The following is a 10,111-nucleotide window of genomic DNA, read 5'->3' on the forward strand; positions in this document are numbered from 1 at the left end:
ATTACAAAAAAAACAAACACTAAATTACAGAAAATAAAAAAAGAAATTATCAGATATTTAAACTAATTACACCTAATCTAATAGCCCTATCAAAATAAAAAAAAGCCTCCCCAAAATAAAAAAAAAAACCCTAGCCTAAACTAAACTACCAATAGCCCTTAAAAGGGCCTTTTGCGGGGCATTGCCCCAAAGAAATCAGCTCTTTTATTTGTAAAAAAAAATACAAACAACCCCAAAACAGTAAAACCCACCACCCACACAACCAACCCCCCAAATTAAATCCTAACTAAAAAAACCTAAGCTCTCCATTGCACTGAAAAGGGCATTTGGATGGGCATTTCCATTAAAACGACATTTAGCTCTTTTTCAGTCCAAAAGCCCTAATCTAAAAATAAAACCCACCCAATAAACCCTTAAAAAAACCTAACACTAACCCCCGAAGATCCACTTACAGTTTTAAGACCGGACATCCATCCTCAACAATTGCACTAGAATGCCCATTTTTGGCCAGATTGCGAGTGGAGTGCTAACAGTTATGTGCAAGCAATAAAGAGTTTACCGCAGCTGTTTGCACTAGTCGAGTTTACCACTGGTATAACAAGTTGAAAGTAAACTTGATCGCTTGAAAGCAACCGTGATTTACGCTAAGATGAATACTGCGTCCTTAGAGCTCTGGTTACCTGTTTAGCAAAACAAAAAGTGTCCCAAAACACATAAAAAATACTTTACAGAGTACAAATATACTCATAATAACACTATCTAATAAAAAAATATTAATACAAAATATTGCACAAAAAAGTTATAAGGGCTCAAAGATACGAGGTCTCAGGTGTTAAACATAGACATACATACATATACCTGTCTAAAGATGTATATGTATGTGTATATAAATATATATATGTGTGTAGAGATGTATTTATATCTGTATACAGTATATGTATTTACAGACATATAAACACATAAATACATGTATAGACATATATATATATAAGTGCATTGGAGCCCTTTGCAGTTAAGTAGATTAAAACATTTAAAAGCATATTTATGTAATATTCATATTTAATAGTGTTATACTGTATACTGTAAATATTTCACATTACAATGTTCTGCACATAGGGGAATATGTTCTAAATATTTTAAAAATATATATTCTTATATATACAGTATCTTTACATATCTATACCTATATATACCATCTATATATATATATATATATATTTATATATATAGGTATAGATATATATTGTACAAAAAAACATCAGATATATGTAGAAATATGTATTTATGAACATATTCTTCTATGTGAAGAACATTGGAATGGGAAATATTCATATTTTAATGTCAGGTTAGCGCACATGAGAATATGCTATCAGGTTTGTGCGCGAGTTGGGTGTTAGTTGTTTTTTCCACTTTTTTTTGCTTCATTGACTTCTGTGGGGGAATACATAAATGCACACGCATTTTTCTTTCTTACTTCGGCTTTTTGTGCATGTCGGGTTAGCGTGCATGCGAAAAGAGTTTACTTTCAACTCATAATACGAGCGCAAAAAAATAGCTCTCCACTCTTAATCTGGCCCTTAATATTTTAGGGACTTTTATGTCCCTTTAAAATATGCTCTGTAAGGATTGGAACTAAGAAACAATGTTGTAAATAACACAGCACTCGGCAGATAAACATGATAGGAAAGGTTGGAATCAACCCCTATGTGTTTAAAGGGACAGTCAACACAAAAAATTTTATTGTTTAAAAAGACAGATAATGCTTTTACTACCTATTCCCGAGCTTTGCACAACCAACATTGTTATATTTATATACTTTATAACCTTAAAGCCTTTAATTTTCTGTCTGTTTCTAAGCCACTAAAGACCCTGATCACATGTTTTTTTATTAGCTTTTCACAACAGGGGAGTGCTAGTTCATGTGGGCCATATAGAGAACATTGTGCTCATGCCTGTGGGTTGTGCACATCACAGCACTAATTGGATAAAATGTAAGTCAATAGATAATAAATAAAAAGTCATGTGATCAGGGGGCTGTCAGAAGATGCTTAGATACAAGGTAATCACAGAGGTAAAAAGTATATTAATATAACCGTGTTGGTTATGCAAAACTCGGGAATCGGTAATAAACGGATTATCTGTCTTTTTAAACAATAAAAAAATTTGAGTTAACTGTCACTTTAACCCATGCAAATGGGTTAAATAAGTATTTAAAGTCATTTCCAGTGCAACAGTGCACTACTGAGAGCTAGCTGAACACATCTGGTGGGCCAATTATACATACAGGTATGTATATAGCCAGTAATTACCAGCTAGCTCCCAGTAGTGCATTACTATTCCTGAGCCTACCAAGATAGACTTTTTAACAAAGGATGCCACAATTGTAAAGTAAATTTGATAACAGAAGTAAATTGAAAAGTCTTTTTAAATGACATGCTCTATCTGAACCATTAACGTTTTATTTTTGGCCCTGAAAGGTGTTTATTTAGAGTTTCAAGCGAAATGAAAGTACATGTTTGTAAAACACTGCTCCTTGGGATAGAAACTCACTGGTTGATAAGGAAATCTCACATAGTTCTATTAGTGGACAGTAACATGCTCTACAAGCAAAATAAAAAAAGTGTTTTTTTCTTTTTTTTTATAACCTCAGTATAGGGATATTAGTTTTGCAAAAGACAGATGCGAAAAAGAGTTTTAATGTCCCTTTAAGAAAAGAAGAACAATGGGAATTGGTAATATTTTTCCTTCTGCGGAAGGATTACAAATATGCAGAGCTGTGAGATGTTTATGATGTCAGCTTCCCTCTGTATGTTGTAGAAAGACGGAGCTACCAGTGACAGACACACCCCTCAATGAAGCAAGCTGAGTCTGACACAGTCCTCACAAAGAGCAACCTATTGTCCTGTCAGCTGAAGAAGGGGGTGTGTCTGCTCAGCCAATGATGTCCTGCCATGCACAAAACCATGCCCACCCACCACTCAGGTTACAGTATCACAACACTAAAATGTAGAACATTGTTAACCCATTTCATGCCTTTGTTTACAAATGATTAGAAATGTAATGTAATGTTTTAAATATTAGAGAAAACTATGGTTTAGCATTCTAACTGATTAACTTGGGCACTTAACATTATTTTAAATGCATAAATTAGTGGGAGAACTGAATACACCTCTGAAATGATTATTTAAGTTTCAGCATTCAGGGTGCAATATGGGAGTAATATTTTGGGTATCAAATGTCCTCTTATTCCCATAGGTCTTACTTCTTCACCAGACACAGTTCACAGCACTATTCATAACAAGTTGATATATTGCAGTTTACATCAATGCTAATATATTTTTTAAGAGAGTGCTACATTTCTAACAATGAGCTGAAAAGAGATTTGATAATGCAAAGTAATTACTCTAAAGCTTTAGAGAATTTTTGTTATTGCATAAATGCTTGTGTGTAAATGTGTTTAAACTCTGCAAATGGGTAAATACATAATTAATCTGCTGCTGAGCCACTGCCAAACCCTGAACATGATGCAGAAGGGGATTTTGCTGCTATGTGCGTATGCCACTCTAGGTTGGCTCCGAGAATACATTAAACTAAGCAAACATTAAAGGGACACTGTACCCATATTTTTTCTTTTGTGATTCAGATGGAGCATGCAATTTTAAGCAACTTTCTAATTTACTCCTATTATCAATTTTTCTTCATTCTCTTGGTATGTTTATTTGAAAAGCAAGAATGTAAGTTTAGATGCCGGCCCATTTTTGGTGAACAACCTGGGTTTTCCTTGCTGATTGGACAGCACCAATAAACCAGTGCTGTCCATGGTTCTGAAACCAAACATTTGCTGGCTCCTTAGCTTAGATGCCTTCTTTTTCAAATAAACGCCTAGATTTAGAGTTTTGTCGGTAAAGACCCGCGTAGCTAACGCAGCTTTTTTTCCCAACGCACCCTTAAGACAACGCTGGTATTTAGAGTTGTCTGAGGGGCCGCGTTAGGCTCCAAAAAGGGTGCATTGAGCCGAATGTACCGCCACTTCAACCCTCAATACCAGCGTTGCTTACGGTAGCGGTAAGCTGGCAAAACGTGCTCGTGCACGATTCCACCATAGGAAACAATGGGGCAATTTGGGATGAAAAAAAAACTAACACCTGCAAAAAAGCAGCGTTAAGCTCCCAACACAGGCCCATTGTTTCCTAAGGGGAAACACTCTCTAAGTCTACACCTAACACCCTAACATGAACCCCGAGTCTAAACACCCCTAACCTTACACTTATTAACCCCTAATCTGCCGCCCCCGCTATCGCTGACACCTGCATTATATTATTAACCCCTAATCTGCCGCTCCGTACACCGCCGCAAACTACATTATCCCTATGTACCCCTAATCTGCTGCCCCTAACACCGCCGACACCTATATTATATTTATTAACCCCTAATCTGCCCCCCCCCCAGCGTCGCCGCTACCTTATCTACACTTATTAACCCCTAATCTGCCGACCGGACCTTGCCGCTACTCTAATAAAGTTATTAACCCCTAAACCGCCGCACTCCCGCCTCCCAAACCCTATAATAAATAGTATTAACCCCTAATCTGCCGATCGGACCTCACCGCTACTCTAATAAATGTATTAACCCCTAAAGCTAAATCTAACCCTAACCCTAACACCCCCCTAAATTAAATATAATTTTAATCTAACAAAATAAATTAAATCTTATTAACTAAGTATTCCTATTTAAAACTAAATACTTACCTGTAAAATAAACCCTAATATAGCTACAATATAACAAATAATTATATTGTAGCTATTTTAGGATTTATATTTATTTTACAAGCAACTTTGTATTTATTTTAACTAGGTACAATAGCTATTTAATTATAAAATTACCTGTAAAATAAATCCTAACCTAAGTTACAATTAAACCTAACACTACACTATCAATAAATTAATTAAATTAATTACCTACAATTACATACAATTAAATAAACTAAACTAAATTACAAAAACAAACAAACACTAAATTACAAAAAATAAAAAAAGATTACAAGAATATTAGGCTAATTACACCTACTCTAAGCCCCCTAATAAAATAAAAAAGCCCCCCAAAATAATAAAGGTCCCTACCCTATTCTAAATTAAAAAGTAACCAGCTCTTTTACCAGCCCTTAAAAGGGCTTTTTGCGGGGCATGCCCCAAAGTAATCAGCTCTTTTGCCTGTAAAAAAAAATACAACCCCCCCAACATTAAAACCCACCACCTACATACCCCTACTCTAACCCAAACCCCCTTAAATAAACCTAACACTACCCCCTGAAGATCTCCCTTGAGATCTTCAGGGGGGTAGCCGTGTTCACCCAGCCAGGCACCGATGGACCAAAGTAGGACATCCGGAGCGGTAGAAGTCTTCATCCTATCCGGGCTGAAGAGGACATCCGGACCGGCAGACATCTTCATCCAAGCGGCATCTTCTATCTTTATCCATCCGACGAGGAGCGACTCCATCTTCAAGACCTCCGGCGTGGAACATCCTTCTTCCCCGACGATCGGAACAGCCAATAGAATGCAAGCTCAATCTGATTGGCTGATTGGATCAGCCAATCGGATTGAACTTGAATCTGATTGTCTGATTCAATCAGCCAATCAGATTTTTCCTACCTTAATTCCGATTGGCTGATAGAATCCTATCAGCCAATCAGAATTCGAGGGACGCCATCTTGGATGACGTCATTTAAAGGAACCGTCATTCGTCGTCTAGTCGTCGGGGAAGAAGGATGTTCCGCGCTGGAGGTCTTGAAGATGGAGCCGCTCCTCGTCGGATGGATGAAGATAGAAGAGGCCACTTGGATGAAGATGTCTGCCGGTCCGGATGTCCTCTTCTGCCCGGATAGGATGAAGACTTCTGCCGCACCGGATGTCCTCTTTTGGTGCATCGGAGCCCGGCTGGGTGAACACGGCTCAAGGTAGGGAGATCTTCAGGGGGGTAGTGTTAGGTTTTTTTAAGGGGGGTTTGGGTTAGAGTAGGGGTATGTGGGAGGTGGGTTTTAATGTTGGGGGGGTTGTATTTTTTTTACAGGCAAAAGAGCTGATTACTTTGGGGCATGCCCCGCAAAAAGCCCTTTTAAGGGCTGGTAAAAGAGCTGGTTACTTTTTAATTTAGAATAGGGTAGGGACCACTGTTCCCTCTAAGACCAGTTTTTTGTTCGGCCCAGCAGTGAAACAGTTAATCAAGTAACCACACCCAGCAATTAGCAAACATTGCACAATGCAGACTCGAAGGTATGGTTCTCTTATTAACTGTTTCACTTCTGGGCCGCACACAAAGCTGGCCTTAGAGGGAACACTGGTAGGGACCTTTATTATTTTGGGGGGCTTTTTATTTTATTAGGGGGCTTAGAGTAGGTGTAATTAGCCTAATATTCTTGTAATCTTTTTTTATTTTTTGTAATTTAGTGTTCTGTTTTGTTTTGTAATTTAGTTTAGTTTATTTAATTGTATGTAATTGTAGGTAATTTATTTAATTAATTTATTGATAGTGTAGTGTTAGGTTTAATTGTAACTTAGGTTAGGATTTATTTTACAGGTAATTTTGCAATTATTTTAACTAGGTAGCTCTTAAATAATAAATAACTATTTAATAGCTATTGTACCTAGTTAAAATAAATACAAAGTTGCCTGTAAAATAAATATAAATCCTAAAATAGCTACAATATAATTATTAGTTATATTGTAGCTATATTAGGGTTTATTTTACAGGTAAGTGTTTAGTTTTAAATAGGAATACTTTAGTTAATAAGATTTAATTTATTTTGTTAGATTAAAATTATATTTAACTTAGGGGGGTGTTAGGGTTAGGGTTAGACTTAGCTTTAGAGGTTAATACATTTATTAGAGTAGCGGCGAGGTCCGGTCGGCAGATTAGGGGTTAATACTTGAAGTTAGGTGTCGGCGATGTTAGGGAGGGCAGATTAGGGGTTAATACTATTTATTATAGGGTTTGCGAGGCAGGAGTGCAGGGGTTTAGGGGTTAATACATTTATTATAGTGGCGGCGAGGTCCGGTCGGCAGATTAGGGGTTAATAAGTGTAGGTAAGGTAGTGGCGACTTTGGGGGGGCAGATTAGGGGTTAATAAATATAATATAGGGGTCGGCGATGTAAGGGGCAGCAGATTAGGGGTTCATATGGATAATGTAGGTTGCGGCGATGTGTGGTCGGCAGATTAGGGGGTTAAAAATATTTATCATAGTGGCGGCGATGTGGGGGGACCTCGGTTTAGGGGTACATAGGTAGTTTATGGGTGTTTGTGTACTTTAGAGCACAGTAGTTAAGAGGTTTATAAACCGACGTTAGCCCATAAAACTCTTAACTACTGACTTTTTTTGGAGTTAGGAGTCTTGTCGGTAGAAGCTCTACCGCTCACTTCAGCCAAGACTCCAAATACCAGCGTTAGGAAGATACCATTGAAAAGATAGGATACGCAATTGGCGTAACAGGATCTGCGGTATGGAAAAGTCGCGGCTTGAAAGTGAGCGTTAGACCCTTTCCTGCCTGACTCTAAATACCAGCGGGCAGCCAAAAGCAGCGTTAGGAGCCCTTAACGCTGCTTTTGACGGCTAACGCAGAACTCTAAATCTAGGTGAAAGATAGCAAGAGAAGGAAGAATAATTGATAATAGAAGTACATTAGAAAGTTGCTTAAAAGTGCATGCTCTATCTGAATCATGAAAGAAAAAATTTGGGTTCAGTGTCCCTTTAACTATCGCCTAGATTACGAGTTTTGCACTAAACAGGGTATGCGAAAATAATGCCAAAAAAGAGAGTGTTAGAAAAAAAACTAAACCTGAAGTGCATAATGGTGATCGCCGTAACGCATCCCCATTGATGTCTATGGGGGAAAGAAAGTTACGTTTAAACCTAACACCCTAAATATACCAAAATGGGCCTAAATCAATACTTTGGGTTGTCTACTAAAAAAAACAGAATTTATGCTTACCTGATAAATTACTTTCTCCAACGGTGTGTCCGGTCCACGGCGTCATCCTTGTGGGAATATCTCTTCCCCAACAGGAAATGGCAAAGAGTCCCAGCAAAGCTGGCCATATAGTCCCTCCTAGGCTCCGCCCACCCCAGTCATTCGACCGACGGACAGGAGGAAACAATAGGAGAAACCACAGGGTGCCGTGGTGACTGTAGTTAGAGAAAATAATTCATCAAACCTGATTAAAAAAAAAACCAGGGCGGGCCGTGGACCGGACACACCGTTGGAGAAAGTAATTTATCAGGTAAGCATAAATTCTGTTTTCTCCAACATTGGTGTGTCCGGTCCACGGCGTCATCCTTACTTGTGGGAACCAATACCAAAGCTTTAGGACACGGATGAAGGGAGGGAGCAAATCAGGTTACCTAAATGGAAGGCACCACGGCTTGCAAAACCTTTCTCCCAAAAATAGCCTCTGAAGAAGCAAAAGTATCAAATTTGTAAAATTTGCCAAAAGTGTGCAGTGAAGACCAAGTCGCTGCCTTACATATCTGATCAACAGAAGCCTCGTTCTTGAAGGCCCATGTGGAAGCCACAGCCCTAGTGGAGTGAGCTGTGATTCTTTCAGGAGGCTGCCGTCCGGCAGTCTCATAAGCCAATCGGATGATGCTTTTAAGCCAAAAGGAAAGAGAGGTAGAAGTTGCTTTTTGACCTCTCCTTTTACCAGAATAGACGACAAACAGAGAAGATGTTTGTCTGAACTCCTTTGTAGCTTCTAAATAGAATTTTAGAGCACGGACTACATCTAAATTGTGTAGCAAACGTTCCTTCTTTGAAACTGGATTCGGACACAAAGAAGGTACAACTATCTCCTGGTTAATATTTTTGTTGGAAACAACCTTTGGAAGAAAACCAGGCTTAGTACGCAAAACAACCTTATCTGAATGGAACACCAGATAGGGCGGAGTTCACTGCAGAGCAGATAACTCAGAAACTCTTCTAGCAGAAGAAATAGCAACCAAAAACAAAACTTTCCAAGATAACAACTTAATATCTATGCAATGTAAAGGTTCAAACGGAACCCCTTGAAGAACTGAAAGAACTAGATTTAAACTCCAGGGAGGAGTCAAAGGTCTGTAAACAGGCTTGATCCTAACCAGAGCCTGAACAAATGCTTGAACATCTGGCACAGCTGGCAGTCATTTGTGTAGTAAGACAGATAAAGCAGAAATCTGTCCCTTTAGAGAACTCGCAGATAATCCTTTATCCAAACCTTCTTGTAGAAAGGAAAGGATCTTAGGAATTTTTATCTTATTCCATGGGAATCCCTTGGATTCACACCAGCAGATATATCTTTTCCATATTTTATGGTAAATTTTTCTAGTTACCGGTTTTCTGGCTTGAACCAGAGTATCTATCACAGAATCTGAAAACCCACGCTTTGATAGAATCAAGCGTTCAATCTCCATGCCGCCAGCTGGAGGGAGACCAGATTTGGATGTTCGAATGGACCCTGTACAAGAAGGTCCTGTCTCAAAGGTAGCTTCCATGGTGGAGCCGATGACATATTCACCAGGTCTGCATACCAAGTCCTGCGTGGCCACGCAGGAGCTATCAAGATCACCGAGGCCCTCTCCTGCTTGATCCTGGCTACCAGCCTGGGAATGAGAGGAAACGGTGGAAACACATAAGCTAGGTTGAAGGTCCAAGGTGCTACTAGTGCATCCAATAGAGTCGCCTTGGGATCCCTGGATCTGGACCCGTAGCAAGGAACCTTGAAGTTCTGACGAGATGCCATCAGATCCATATCTGCAATGCCCCATAATTGCGTCAACTGGGCAAAGATCTCCGGGTGGAGTTCCCACTCCCCCGGATGGAATGTCTGACGACTCAAGTAATCCGCTTCCCAGTTTTCCAAACCTGGGATGTGGATCGCAGATAGGTGGCAGGAGTGATCCTCCGCCCATTGTATTATTTTGGTCACTTCTTTCATCGCCAGGGAACTCCTTGTCCCCCCCTGATGATTGATATAAGCAACAGTCGTCATGTTGTCTGATTGGAATCTTATGAATCTGGCCTTTGCTAGCTGAGGCCAAGCCCTGAGAGCATTGAATATCGCTCTTAGTTCCAGAATGTTTAT

The sequence above is a fragment of the Bombina bombina genome, chromosome 2, assembly GCF_027579735.1.
Source record: "Bombina bombina isolate aBomBom1 chromosome 2, aBomBom1.pri, whole genome shotgun sequence".
Classification (NCBI taxonomy): domain Eukaryota; kingdom Metazoa; phylum Chordata; class Amphibia; order Anura; family Bombinatoridae; genus Bombina; species Bombina bombina.